This window comes from Protobothrops mucrosquamatus, unplaced genomic scaffold, assembly GCF_001527695.2.
Source record: "Protobothrops mucrosquamatus isolate PMUCROS unplaced genomic scaffold, P.Mucros_1.0 scaffold256, whole genome shotgun sequence".
Taxonomy (NCBI): Eukaryota; Metazoa; Chordata; class Lepidosauria; order Squamata; family Viperidae; genus Protobothrops; species Protobothrops mucrosquamatus.
Window position 1 is genome coordinate 245,455 of NW_015386603.1, and position 16,076 is coordinate 261,530.

The window sequence follows — 16,076 nt, forward strand, 5'->3', positions numbered from 1 at the left end:
ACAAAACAAATCAAACAAATTTTGCATAATCCAAAATTTGGGAAGGCAGGTTTTTTTCTAGTAAAACCAATAAAAGAAATATTTCATTGAAAAAGAAATTTAGTTTGAAAGCCTACACTTACTCTGAAATTTAATGATCTAAAGTTGTAAAACACATTTCTGTCAGAATATCAGGAAATGAAAAACTTGGTAACAAGAGATTATTTTGGCTTTCCAAGGGACATCTACTAATTGAATACAGGATGCCAATGATATTATGGACATGTGGGAAATTGATAATAGATTAAAGATTGATGCACATAGCCCTACTTATTCTATCTCAATTTTTATTTTAATTCAAGTAAGCAATACTCTCTGGCTTTATTACAAGTTAGGTAGTAGCAAAGATAAAAATAAGACTGAATAAAGAATAAAACTTCTGCTCTTGCAAGATTTAGTTTGATTGGATTAAAATGCATTGATATGGCTTTCTTAATTTCAATAATGATTTGTTTTCCAATCTTCTTGCTATAGCACAGATAATTATCAGAAAGTACATTTCTTTGAAACAAATTGTGCCAATACACTGCATATACTTGGTGGTGATATGTTGACTTGCAAGGTAGTCTCTGAATTAATGAATCTAACTTGCATAGAACATTATAAGCATGCTTGAACCAAAATTCAGTTTTGTAATTATGGCAGATTGGTCAAAATGTGCAAATTTAGATGACTTTCCTTATTATTAAAGCAAAGTTCATAGATACAGTGTTAATGCAGTCTATGCCTCTTTTGTCTTACTAAAAGTGTTGCATGAAAACTTGCTTGATCAAAAACAGAGTAGGCAGTAAGGTTCAAACTCGTGGTCCCATTTTATGAAGTCTCTAGCAGTTAAGAGATTGTGTCTTCAAATGTAAGGAAAGTCAATGGTAAAGAACATGAATTAACAAAAGAAAGAAAAGAAAGAAAAATAGGTATGTGGCATGTCTGTAAAACTAAAAGGAGAAAGCTGTAATACAGGTTGTCATTGACAGTTTGTTTAGTGACCATTCAAAGTTACAATGGCACTGAAAAAAATGACTTATGACTGTTTTTCACACTTATGATTGTTGCAGCATCTCCATGGTCACATGATCAAAATTCAGACACTTAGCAACTGACTCATATTTATGACGGTTGCAGTGTCCCAGGGCTATGTGATCACCTTTTGCGACCTTCTGATAAGCAAAGTCAACAGGGAAGCGAGATTCACTTAACAACTTCAGTGATTCACTTAACAACTGTGGCAAGAAAGGTTGTAAAATGGGGTAAAACTCACTTAAAATTGTCTCACTTAGCAACAGAAATTTTGGGCTCAACTGCAGTCATAGGTTGAGGACTATGTAAATGAAGGTGGTCTGACTTTGCTATACAGATGATGCCCTGTGGTTGACTGATAACCTGAATGATTTCCCCCAAATATTAGAAATTGTATCCATGCAGTGAGTAGCATGGATTAGAAAATTAAATTATTGGCAGGGAAATAAAGTATTTACAAGTTATACATAAATGGTGAAAAATTAAAGCAAGTAGATGAATTTGTGTGTGCTGGCAGAATGTTTCTTAAGACAGAAAAATGGAAAAAGAAATTTTAAGATGTGCAAATGCTTATAGAGATATACTGTTTCAAAGAATGAATGTTTGTTGAAAGCAGTGAAAATGGCTATGTGCTTCTTTCCACTTTGTTATTTGGAAATGACAGTTAGACATGTCAGGAGAAACATAAAGGTAAATTAAACACAATGGAAATGGGGTACTTAAGAACTGTGTGTGTTTGAAAAAGAAGAAATAGGTTCAAGAATTTATTGATGTTAAATGACTGTTGATTGAATGATTTGTGTAAAAGAAATACCGTGATGTGGTTTGAAGAGAAAAAATGTCACAAGGAGGGAAAGGCTGAGAAAGTTATGACTTGATAATGAGCCCCCCCAGAAAATGAGAGGTGAAAATTTTAAAAGACAAAAAAATAGTATGTAAAGTGCCATAAAGTCATAGCACAAACAAGGATGATTTGCGAGGTTGACATTGTACGAATGGTGTCGCTGTCATAATTTTAGCTAGCTTTCCTTTAATTCCTTTAATTTTTCTTATCTTATAGCTTTAATATTTTAACTGATTAGTGACCATTCCTGCACTTTATGTAAGTTTGATTATCCTGGAAGGAATAGTGATATATGTGTATATATGTATTTATGAATTCTCTTGAAATCAGTTTTTAAAACTGCTTCTCTTTACTATACCTTCATACTATTGATTTATGACAGTTCTCGTTTTAACTGCATAGCATGCAAGTTACCATAAAGGAAAGATTTTCAAAGGTGAAATCTACTTCACCATTAAAATAATTAATTTTCACTCATTTGTTTGAACCTTTCTCAAGTAGGTCTCCCCCCTTCCACCTCCATTTCTTTAAAGTTGGGTTGCTAGCTTGATCCTATTTGTTCAGTTTCATTTAGTTCCAGAAAAGTACACCCTCAAGCAAACAATTCATTTTTGAATCTCTAATATGTCTAAATTGCTGTTTTAAAACTCCCCCCCCCTTACAATTGGAGGAACATTGATGGGAGAGATGTACATTGAATCTTTTGATAAATACATTTTGCAGCTGTTGTGGGGAAAACTATAACATTTCCCCCAGCCTTTAATTTCTTAATTTTTGTGGATTTGGTTCCCCCCCAAAAAACTTTTGTATATTTGACTTAATCTCACTATTATCTTTATTTTTATATGAAAGAGCAGAGCATTTTCCTATATAACAAGACCAGCGAAATACTGTGGACGTAGTATACTTAGACTTCAGTAAGGCATTTGATAAAGTAGACCACAACCTACTCCTTGGTAAGCTAGAAAAAGGTGGAATAGACAACATCACCACCAGTTGGATCTGCAGCTGGCTGACAAACCATACTCAACGAGTAGTCCTCAATGGCACTACATTCACATGGAGAGAAGTAAGCAGTGGGGTACCACAAGATTCCGTCTTAGGCCCAGTACTCCTCAATATCTTCATCAATGACGTAGATGAGGGAATTGAAGGGGAACTCATCAGATTTGCAGATGACACCAAACTGGCAGGAGTAACCAACATCCCAGAAGACAAACTCAGGATCCAAAAAGATCTTGACAAACTTGAACAATGGGCCCTATCCAACAAAATGAGTTTCAGTGTGGAGAAAAACAAAGTTTTACATTTAGGTAGGAAAAATCAAAGGTACAAGTACAGATTGGGCAAGACCTGGCTTAAAAACAGTAACTGTGAGAGGACCTTGGAGTCCTAGTGGACGATCACTTAACGATGAACCAGCAGTGTGCAGGAGCAACCAAAAAAGCTAATACAATCCTGGGTTGTATAAACAGAGGCATAGAATCAAGATCACCACTTTATAAAAACCTAGTAAGACCACACCTGGAATACTTCAGCCAATTTGGTCACCATATCACAAAAAAGATGTTGAGAGCTTGGAAAAAAAATCAGAGAAGAGCAACTAAGATGATCAAAGGCCTGGAGACTAAAACATACGAAGAACGGCAGGACTTGGGTTTGACTAGTCTAAAGAAAAGAAGAAATAGGGGAGACATGATACCAGTATTCCAGTATTTGAGGGGCTGCCACAAAGAAGAGGGGGTCATGTTATTCACCAAAGTACCAGAGGCCAGGACAAGAAACAATGGTTGGAAACTGATCAAAGAGAGAAGCAGCCTGGAATTAAGGAGAAACTTCCTGACAGTGAGGACAATTAACCAGTGGAACAGCTTGCCCTCAGAAATCGTGGGCGCTCCATCACTGGAGATTTTTTTAAAAAGGCTAGACTAGACAATCACTTATCTGAGATGGTATAGGTTCTCCTGCTTGAGCAGGGGGCTGGACTAGAAGACCTCCAAAGTCCCTTCCAGCTCCTATTCTATTCTATTCTATTCTATTCTATTCTATTCTATTCTATTCTATTCTATTCTATTCTATTCTATTCTACTCTACTCTACTCTACTCTACTCTTTCACCATATGTTCAAATGGGATGTAATATAAGACAAATTTGAAAACGTATTGCAGAAAGATACGCTTCATAGACACGTTTGCTGCTGTGAGAATGCCAGATAAACTTTGGCTTCATATAAGATGCCTAAGCAGGTTATACAGATAGTAATGGTTGCTTTGTCCTCATAAGTTTGTTTTTAAAGAATAATATTTCCATCATTTTACATTATTCTGATAGATTTGCCTTCCCAAGTAGCCACTACTCATATAAATATCATTCTTTAAAAAATTCCAATGAAAATTGAATTACTTCTTGTTCTAGGAATCCAATGATCCAGATCCACCAAGAGAAATAAAAATATTTTCCCTTAGCAATATCAGGGATTTTGACATCAGATCCTGAGCAGACAGTTGAGTCCCCTCGAGAATCCAAATTATTGACATTTAGGGTGTTTATGGCAATTCTCAATCATCCAGGTCATAGTTGCCTAAAAGGTGTTTTTTTTTCCTTTAAAAGACAACTGGGCTTTCTTGTTTTTTTCCTTTGAAAAAGGAAAGGTCACATTCTGGATAAAGAGGACCACTGGTTTGGAATCCATGAGGAGTGAAAGAGACTATCTATATTAAAATTGAACAGCCCACCCTCAACTCGGGAGGAATATGACACCATCTCTCTCCTTTTTTAATGCAGTCCTTTCAGCAGTCCCAAGAAAGTTCCACTTCCATTTGCACTCTGATTCAGTTGACTCTGAGAATACAGGAAAAACCCACAAATGGCCTCAACGATTCTCAGAGTGCTAATGATAGACCGTCAGACTGCTAATGACTAGATGACTGCAAAGAATGTAAATCCTGTATCCTCATTATTTTGGGGTCTACATTTTCTTTGTTTGTATCACTATTTTGCATTTGCTTTTGAAAGATACCTACTGGTATAAGCTGCACTATTTGCAATATTTCATGCTGTGTTGAAGCATACACACACACACACACACACACACGTGTGTGTGTGTTGTGTGTGTGACTATTTATATGTATATACACATTTAAGCAATAGTATATATGCACTCACACACATATGCCCCCAATATACATAATGTGATTTGGGTGAACAAATAAAATTTACAGTATGACATAATAACAGTAAGACAATGGTTCTCAAACTTTGTGATACCATGACCCTTTAACATTTCAGATGCAATTTACCTTATTCACCTTCACAAACGGAGGAATCTTAAGTGTGGCCAATAAACTTAAAATTTTCGATTATGATTGTTGCATTAGGTCACATCCTGCTTTCTTCATGGGAGTAGCCTTTGAACAACCCTAAGCAAGCAAGTAAGTAAGCAATAGCTCACCTGCCAATCACCAGCCATTTCCAAAATAGCTTCAGGGAAACATTGTTTCTTACTATTTCTACATAAGCAGTAATGCTGGACATAGAAACAGTGTGTAAACAAGACAAGTTGATAACAGAGTGAAAATCCAATAATACTTTCTCAGCTAGACTGTGACTTATGTATTGTATTTATGTAATAATTTGTCAGATAACAAATAGAGTAAAGAGATCATCATAAATTTCCCTGATATTACTCTCTAGAGAAATATTTTATGTTTTATCTTAAATGACAGGGAAATTATCAGCAAGACTGATTTTCAACCAATGAAGGAAAACAGTCAAATTAATTTCTACCAATTACTTTACTGAAACATAAGACATAAATACATTCTCTTCTTGACCATGGTGTGCCAATATACATATGTGTCATTAAGGTGCCATAAGAGTTTGCTGAGTTTTGCTAGTGCATGCAAACACAGCAACTCATTTGGAAATTTTGCAGTACAGTATAATACGCACAATACATGCATTGCAACATTCCCTCTCTGCAAATGTTGCAATGGGGGATTCAATTTTCCCAGAATCGTGTTGCTACTTTCTGTGTAAATAATATTCAGTTGTCAGTTCTTTCATAGTATTAATACAAATTTCAATTAGAAAATACAATAGATCCCCATTTAATGTTTCATGGCAACCATTATATTCAGACTTTTTACCCCTTTGATTCTTCATCCCATTAAAGGCAGTAAAAATGAATTAAATAAATGAGAAATTGATTCATTTTCTTCCAGAACTTCTTTGCCTAAATTGTTGTTTATTTTCAAAGCTAAAAGGACCCAGTGAATTTGGCTTATTAACTTTATTTCCATTCATAATTTAATAAATAAATATATCCCTTCAATGGGTAAATGCTTTAAAAATAATTTTCTGACAGTCCTGTTCTGACTTGTAATGTTAGTTTGTATATATTGATATATTATTTCCTAAGTGTTTGGGTTTTATTTCATTTGTTTAATATCTGCTACAGTTTTGGCATATTAAATAAACTATATTTTGCTAGCTTAATAAAAGAGGCCAAACAAATTATAATAAAATTACATTTTGTACAATATATATTGGTGGTTTTTTTTTTAAATTTTACTTTAATAGGAATCCACAAGAGCCTTATAAATAAAGGGCAATAACTGCTGGATGACTGAACACCAAGATGCTACTCTGAAAGCAAACTCTAGACTAATGGCATAATTGTATAATGCACAATAATCATTGAAATTTTTTGAGAATAGGATGATAGTGGTTTTTAAATCATGAAGTTATTAAGTCATTGTTGAATTGGGCAGCCTTAGAAATCAAAGAAATAATTTCAGCTGTTTGAGACAATCAATCTATATAGTTCTGACTGTGTATCCAAATAATTTTTATTCTGAATCTGAAAGTTTGTTTGCATTATATTCACACTACATCTTAGCATTTTTAAAAGGGAATAGATTCAGATGGCACAACTAGTTGTTCTGGTGGAAAGATGAGGCCTATATGATTCCTTATTATCATTTCACCTTTGTCTCTTTTTAAAAAAACAAAAGATCCTAAAACAGTGGTCTCAGGTGGAAATGAATACATATGAATGTTTAATGTGATATATATAGCTAGATATAGATACAGATATATAGATATGCTTGGAAATGGGATTTTATTTCTGTCTATGCCTCAGGGGATGGTATTGTGCAAACGCCTTTCATGTTAAGAGTTTCACGAGCAAGTGTCTATGACATCCTGTTTTATCCATTTGGCAATAAACTGCAGTGAATATACAATAGAAATGTCTGTAGAATAAAAAAATATGAAGGCCTTTTTCACTTTATGTATTTTTGAAAATAATGTCAGTACTGGTTCATGGATATGTTCAATCATGCTTAACTTTGAGATTATATTAGATGCTATTAAGTAGTAATTCACTGGCAAAATCCAAAACTAAGCAAACCCTTTTGCTCTTGGCTAAAATTCTGGAGAAAGAAATTCAAAGCTCTTAGTTTGGATTTTCAGCTGTAATAATAGAAGGATGTACATTGGAACTGTTATCTTGATATTATAGGACTCTGATTTTTTTTGCTCAACATGTATTTCCTCCAAAGAAGGAATGAAGCATGTGATTTTTCATATATGCAGGGCAATGCATTTGGTGCTGTACTTATGCCCTTCCACAAAACCTGTGCATGTTGTGAAACCAATACAGAAAAAGTTTTTATAGTTTTACAAAACTGGTTCCCACCGATGTGCTTTAAATATTTGCAGGAAAGTATTCTTTATTTCTTATCACCTTTGTGATCTCCTAGTACTCCATAATTCTGATGTCATTTTGTAAGAAATGAATAATTTGGAAATTTATACATTTACTTCACTCTTTTTCCAAATATATTAAAGAACATATATGGCCTTTTTTTTCCATCTTCAGTGCAAGAATAAAAAGATTCAACAAAGATACAAGGATAGATTCAACATGTTTTTTTAATTAAGTGGAGATATCATTAATCTAAATTGATCTCACTGATCTAAATCAAATACACCTATGATTGTACCACCTGGCTTTTAATTAATTTTAGAGGTTGGTATAATAGATAAAGAATATTTAAAGCCCATTGTGAGTTATAGAAAATGGGGCTAAGCAAATAGCAACTTTTAAGAAGTAGGGTTTCTAGAATTGGAAATATAGTTATAAATTCTGTCCATTCTTTAAAGTTCCAACAAAATATGGGGCACTTTACCCCATGATAAAGAAAATGTGTTTGACATACATTTGTGGCATAAAACAATTTGTCATAAAGAGACTGCCTTTTAAGAAAATAGAAAGGCCAGTGAATATTAACCAATGTATTATAAGACAAGCCAGAGATAGAAAACATTTTGAACTACTTTGTTTAGAATTTTGACAGGATGTTATGGGTGCACTCACAAAATGACTATCATAGGAGCATGAGGTTACCAAAACACCCATTTCTCAGAGGAAAACTAGTGAATTTGCTTCTCTAGATCTACTCTTAAGATACCCCTGTTAGTCCAGTGTATGTTCACCTGTTTCCTACTTTAAAACAAATCATTATATTATGGACCCACTTTTTTTCTAAGAATGATGCAAAGGGCTATTACTTATGAATTAGCAAGCCAGTTTCCAAAATTTTATTAAAACTACTAGCTGTACCCAGCCATGCGTTGCTGTGGCTCAGTCTGGTAAAAGCATGTGTTGCTTTTACGTCCAACAGATGGCACTGTTTTTTTAAAAAGCATGTTTTACCTGTCACAGGTGTGACATCTATATAATATAGGTATATAAAAACATGCGCATATTCGAATGCAACGTTGTGTCAAAATTTCAAAGCAATCGGTGAAGAACTTTCGGAGATTTAAGATTTTGAACAAACGAACATTTACATTTTTATTTATATAGATAATGGAATTTTAGTATGCCAAAAAAGGTCTTGTGGATGTATTGGTGTTCCCAACCCCAGCCTTAATGTTTCATGGATTTCATCTAATGAAGTCAATTCTGATTCATGAACTTTACCTCCATCGTAAATTGATTAATTTTTGAATGTCACAAGGCTCTTTGTTCATCTATTTGGCAGTAGAATAGCATGTTAGTTCTTTAGAGATTGTTACAAGTATAAAAAATCAGTGTATTGTCTGATGTTTCTCATCTTAATTCATTCACTCGGTGACTCAAACACAAGCCTTCTATTGCAGGGCATTTCAACTGGTGGTACGCGTACCATTGGTGGTACGTCAGCACGTGGCAGGTGATAGGCATATGATGGGCTGAAAGCACTGTAAAAAAAAGTGTAAAAAAAGTGTAAAAGTGGATGAGGTGAAGTGGTGGCAGCGCCCCACAGGCCTCTGGGAGAATCAGCTGGAGCTGCGTCAGGTATCGCCAGGACTCTGCTGAGAGCCCAGCATCGGCACGCAGCTCCAGCTGATCGGCGGTGGGCTTGGGGATGGCAGGCAGCCACACGCAGTCTTAGGGCGGAGATTTAGCTGGAGATGCGTGAGATTTACCTGGGTTCTGCTGAGAGGCCAGGATCAGCGTGCGCAGCTCCAGCTGATTGGCGGCGAGTCTAGAATCTTTTGCCTCCCATCCTTGGCCATGCCTCCTTCTCCTTGAGCTTCCCGCCTCCACCCATTTGCCTCCAGCATTCCTCCTCAGAGCAGCATGCAATTGCTGATAGGTGATTGCACGGCCTTGAAGGGGGGTGCGGCTTCTGCAGTTGAAGTGGGGGCATGGGAGGCATGTTGGGGTGCTAGTTGGTTATCCCCCCAAAAGATTCCCTAAACTTAAAACAGGTCTTGGGTGGCAACAGTTACCCAGTATGAGGGGCTCAGGAGAAAGAAATGCCGGCAATGCTAACTCCCAAAAATGAGGGGCCCAGAGGCAGCTACAAGCAGGGGAGGCAGGGAGGGAGGGAGGGGCAAAGAAAGGAAATCAAACTTGATTGACAGGGAGCATAGTAACCCTGCCCCTACCCCGCAGAGGGCAGATCCCCATCATCCCCAGCCCAGCAGGGGTCTTCCTACCGCACCATTGCAGACAAAGGGGGGCTCTGGTGAGGAGGAGGAGGAATGGAGGAAGAGGGTTTAAGCAAGCTTAGCAACCAGAATGGGAATCCCCCCACAAAACAAATGTGCTTCATGTAACCGCTCAGCATGACAGAAGTGACCAAAACCTGCTGCATCCACCCAGCAGACAAGGGGAATAAAAACCAAACAGCCCCCTCCCCACTGCCAATCCTCAACAGAAATGCTCACAACAACGAAAACCTCAGACAGGAAGAAGAGCACGGCTGGGTGTCTTGCTCGGCTGTGGCTTGGGGGGGAAAGGGGGCAGCTTTACCCCCCCCAATCGCTGCCCTCTCACAAAAGCAGGATGAAAATTCTGAAAAATGACAGGGAAAAAATGTTAAAACAGAAGAGTGTCTTGCGATGGTTTGCTTCCCCACTTTCTTCTAGCAGTTTAAATATGTAAAGACCACAAAAGAAAAAACTTGGCTTTTTTGTTGTAATTCAGAAGGGAGGATCCGGGTGGGGGGGAGTTGCTTGTTTCAAAGGAAGGGAAAGAGGGGCTTTGGGTCTGTGGGGGGGGGCGTAAAGGCGAATGGTGATGGCACGCGGCTTCTGGCATTGGGGGGAATGAGGCAAAAAATAAAAATCCCCCACTCCACCCCCATGAGCTGGATCCAGATGTGATCTTTTTTTTTTCTTGTTCAGAAGAGACACTCTTCTGTTGTAACTTTTTTTCCTTGTTGTTTTTCGGACTTTTCATCCTGCTTTCTTGAGAGGGCAGCATTTGGGGGGTTGAAGCTGCCTCCTTCCCCCCCCCAAGCCACAGCCGAGCAAGACATCCACCTGCCTGCCCGGCCGCACCCGGCTGCAATGAGAAACAACTGGAGCTGCAGGGCTGTCAGGGCTCAGCAGAAGCACCAGGATCAGCACCAGGTTCCAGTTGATCGGTGCTTCTGCAGGGCTATCAGGGCTCAGCAAAAGTACCAGGATAAGCGCTGGGCTCCAGCTGATTGGCTGGAGCCCAGTGCTGATCCTGGCACTTCTGCTGAGCCCCGCAGAATCACCAATCAGCTGGAGCCTGGCGCTAATCCTGGCGCTTCTGCTGAGTCCTGACACCCCTGCAGAAGCACCGATCAGCTGTCAGGTCTCAGCAGAAGCGCCAGGATCAGCGTCGGAAGGAAGGAAGAAAGCTAGGAAGGGAGGAAGGGAGGAAGGAAGGAAGGAAGGAAGGAAGGAAGGAAGGAGATGGGAATTAGAAGGAGAGAGGCAGGGAGGGAGGGAAAAAGGAAAGAAGGAGATGGGAATGAGAGACATGGAAATGAGGGGAGGAAGGAAGGAAGAAAGGAAGGAAGGAGATGGGAATGAGAAGGAGGGAAAAAAGAAGGGGAGAGAAGGAAGGAAGGAGATGGGAATGAGAAGGAGGAAGGCAGGGAGGGAGGGAAAAAGGAAGTAAGAAACCCTCTCCCCCTGACCGTAACCACAATGCTAATGCGGTCCTCAATGAAATGGAGTTTGAAACCTCTGATATAAAAGGTTGTTAAGTGAATCTGGTTTCCCCATTGACTTTGCTTGTCAAAAGGTTGCAAAAGGGGATCACATGATCTTGAGACACTGCAGACATCATAAATATGAATCAGTTGCCAAGCATCCGAATGTAAATCATATGACCCTGGGAATGCTGAAATGGCCATAAGTATGGAAAATGGTCATAAGTCACTTATTGGTCATAAGTAACTTCGAACAGTCACTAAGCGAACTGTTGTAAGTCAAGGACTACTTGTACTTTACCACTTTTTTCCTTTTTTCCTTTTTTTTGGTCATCAGGTTTTTGACACCTTGCTAGGCGACTGGTGATACTTGGATATTGCCATATCCTAAAAGTGGTACAGTGGGTGAAAAGGTTGAAAAGCCCTGTTCTATTGCATTTTGGTTCAACTTAGAAGGAAGCTGTCACCCTTAAAAAAATGCAGGATTTCCTGTTTTCAAAGAGAAATGACAAAAACTCAATAACTGTTGTCTATGTAATCTTTTTGCTAGTATCTATTTTCAAAAATATAAACAGTTTATTTGAGATAAGATTCTAAAAGAAAGAAGCTTTAGAATTCTTCACAGTTTTGCATTCCAATTGACCTAAATCTCTATATAGAAAAGCTAGGGAAATGGATGAAACAAACTCATTTAACCTAGCATATCCTTTAGCAGCTGTATTTTCCATTAAGGAAACAAAGTATCATATCTTTGTGAATAAAGTCAGTCAACAGATACTTAAAAATGGAAAATAGACACACTATGTAGGCTTCTTTTACCCTCTTGTAACAGAACAACTAAATGTGTTACTATGTTAGGATTTTTCTGCACTTTTGGTAAGACTGATGCTGTTTGTCAGAAACAATAAGGATTCTGGGAATATCTGAGTTAACGTCTGTATCTTTCTTTATCTTGTGAGTAAACCTCCCCCCCTTAATTTTTAGAGCTATATACATGGCAGTATCTGCTCTGAACCTAGGTAGCAGGCTCTAGATAACTATTCTATTCTGTTCTGTTCTGTTCTGTTCTGTTCTATTAAATGTAATAAATAAATAAATTCTGTTTCTGGATGGGGGAATTGGACATTATATGTTTCTGTTGTAGTCTGTAGTAGTTTGCTGGCAGATCCTAAATAATCTGACAGTAATAGTTATGCCCTTGTTGGTTGATGGCTGAGTTTATAAAGCATGTCTTTTTTACTTTAACATTGTTTGCTAACAATGAAACAGTGGAACCATCTGTCAGTAAACACAGAGGTGTAATAAGAATAAATTAATTCCACTTCACATGCAAGATACCTTGTTAAATGACCCCCTAGAGAACAATGCCAGAACCACTAAAACTCATATTTATTCAGTTGAAGAACATGATAGTATATTTGGAAGCCCAGAGACAAGAAATTGAAGTGTATATTAACTGCCCAATTATTCCCTTGTTTTATAAAGCAAAGCAATTTTATGCATACTTCAACACTGATCTAATGGTTAAAAATTGCATCAGCTCACTTTATTTCAAGGTAACACTCCAATCTTCTATACCATCTTATCTCATTTTTCTGTATGTGAACTGAGCTGGTAGTATTATGTTGCATTATGGTTAGTTAAAGAACTTTTGCTAGCATTTCTCAATTTTAGAATACATAGTTATATTTAAGTTAGGTTCAGAGCAGATGCTGCTAAGTCCAATTTGCAGAAACTGCCTGGACAAATCCCTGAAGTTTCTTGGTAAAGTTTTTCATAAGTGGTTTGCCATTGTCTCCTTCCTAGGGTTGAGAGAAAGTGAGTAGCCCAAGATCATTCAACTGGCTTTGTGCCTAAGGTGGGACTAGAATTCATGGTCTCCCAGTTTGTAGCATGATGTATTAACCACTATACCAAACTGACTGTCATTAAAATATATAGAAAATTCTAACTGTGCTTCTAGTGAAAGAAGGAAATGTCAGTATGGTTGACTTCTCCAACATATTCATGTTTAGTAAAAGTATTGCTTTGCTATTACTGATAAATTACTTACTGTTTCGGAGGTCCGTAAAGCTGTTCAGAGTCAGTCATGATTGAAAACGCTCATAAGCCTAATAGAATAAATAAACCAACACTTGGAAAAAAACAGACCTAAGTTCTGTTTCTATCCTGTTTCATGATATCACCATGCTACTTTCATGCCTCTTCAGCTTCTACCAGTCCCAGCCAGAATTGTCAATGATTATGAATGTTACATTTTAAAATAGGTGTTTTCAGGTTGCCAACCCCTGTTTAAATTATATTGCAATGAATAGTACAGCCCAATAATATGAACTCCTGCTCCAAAATTATGCCTCATTTAATGAGTAAGTGATGCCCAGTTAACATTCTTAGGGCTTGAACTTAAGAACAGGTTCATTACAGGAGAAGCAATTGCTTTATTGATTGTTATTCTTCTCCATTTGATATACTTTCTATATTGGAAGGATTAGGGTTATTTCTAAGGAAGTGTGGATTTTAAGGCATTTCTTTCATTATGATGAATTATTTTAAGACTTATAAGATATCAAAGTCAACAGAAGGAATCACACCTTATTGAATAATTACACATTATCTGATCTTATCCCTCTCTGATCTTGCAGTCAGGTCAAAAGTCAAAACTATATGCCAAGTTATTTTTTAGCTTTCCAATAATCAGTGCTGATTTGTTCTTTAACAAGGAAATGCTGTTATACGTTTTATATAAACTTTGCTTTTAAATTCCCAGTTATATGTGCTGTATCTGTTATATCTATATCTGTTTTGCTCTCATTTCTCTTCAACCTCTTTGCACACACTGATTGAAGATGAGTTGCATTTCCCCTAATATATTTGATGATCCTTTTGATCAAAGTGGGTGTGAATTTGGGTTGTTTTGGATATACTGCAGAAATATATCCCAAATGTGAGGTAACTGCTTCCTTTGAGAAACATTACTTCCTTCTAAAGTCCTTCTTCAGAAATACGCCGTTCCCAGGACTCCATATCAGTGCCTCCTGATGAAGGAGTTTGCATCCACATGAATCTGAAATTTGACATTCAAAAAAAGATCATTTGTCTTTATACACGTTTTAAAAATAATGAAGTTGGGCTTGAGTAATTTTTTTCTCTTCTTGCATGTACCATTTCTGGTTAATGCTGGCTTTTTAAGTTCAATAAGTGAACCTCTATTGGGGATGTTAGTGGCACATTGTATCAATTGTTACATATCTGGTTATGGATATGCTTTTTTTTACAACATAGCAGTTAATCTCATCTGGGGAGGACTTAACCATCTGCCGCATGATTGTGACTGGCTTAGTGGCAGACAATCTGAAATAAAGTTTCTGGCTGGCCTAGTGTGCAGAATGTTATTATTCATAATGAATCTAGAAGCACTGAGCATTGTACATTTTACAGTAATGTTCTTAGTCATCATGGTTGTCAGAAAGTCCTAAAAATATATGACCAAAGCTAAAAACGTAAACAATACTGTACAAACGGCTTAGAGCAGACATGTCAAACACAAGGCCCGGGGGCCAGATGCGGCCCACAAAGTGGTTTTATGTGGCCCACGAAGCCATCCTGGAAACAGTGAGGGAACGGCCCCCTCTGCCTTGGCCCTGGCCCAGGCCAGCTGGGAGCCAATGTACAATTTTGTGGTGGCCATCTATGCGGAAACGCATTCAGTCTTAGCCATAAGCCCCCCCCCCGCATGGCCTGAGAGGAACAGTGAGGCTCCTCCAGTGGACCATGCCTTGGCACTTGCCCTGGTTCCACCCCCTTCTGCCAGAGACCCTCAGATCTATCCCACTCCTGCCCAGGCCCCCACAGGCACCCTTGACGCGAACGATGTAGAGCTGGCCACACCCACCCAGTAGGCCACACCCACTCCATCCATGCCCACCCAGTAGGCCACACCCACCCGGCCCCCTGAGGGCAACCGCAATGCTGATGCGGCCCTCAATGAAATTGAGTTTGACACCCCTGGCTTAGAGTAAGCAACGGTAAATTGATTTTGAATTAAGTATCCATTGTGTCAATTTATCCATTGAACACATCTGCTCAAGTAGGCAGTACTTTGCAGTAATTTAGGAATAGGTTTTCAAAGCTACAGGTGTGGCCCTTTTTAGCTACAATTAATAGCAGTGTGGACCTTCTGCACATATTCTGGGTGCTCTGTCATACAAAGTGCCTACTACTCCTCCAAAATATGGCTTCCCCAACAACTTCAGAAGATTGCACATCAGAGATCTGAGACTTACAGAGGGTATCATATTTGTTTATGAATTGTCTCCAGTGCAGAAGTCTTCCTAAATGTTTCCAGAATTCCCTGAAATTGCACTATTGAAACAACAAATTGGCATTAAATCAAGGTATGAGTCCTTAATGATTTTTGGCAATAAGTGAAACAATTTGTTTAAATCAAACTTAGCCTCAACATATCTTTTGTAAAAAGAAAAGAAAGTCATTACAGTCAGACAGCAAAATTTTCAGTTCACTGTGACCCTTGCAGAATGACATAATATATAGCTCCTGGCTGTCAAATGGTTGTCACCTTGCTCTAATGTCATTTTACAACTACAATGGAGTATACTGCATTATTTTGAAGATCAGATATTAGCTTAGTAAAATGCGTGTTGGTGTCAGCAGATTCTTAAGTTAGGCTTGCTTATGATTTGTTATTAAAC

At 37.9% G+C, this 16,076-nt stretch overlaps 1 protein-coding gene across 3 annotated transcripts in view; it reads left to right on the forward strand.

Annotated features, from left to right (window-relative positions):
- RASSF5 (Ras association domain family member 5) overlaps positions 1 to 16,076 on the forward strand; it is a 62,138-nt gene that overhangs the window by 38,449 nt on the left and 7,613 nt on the right. The gene's annotated exons all lie outside the window — the stretch shown is intronic.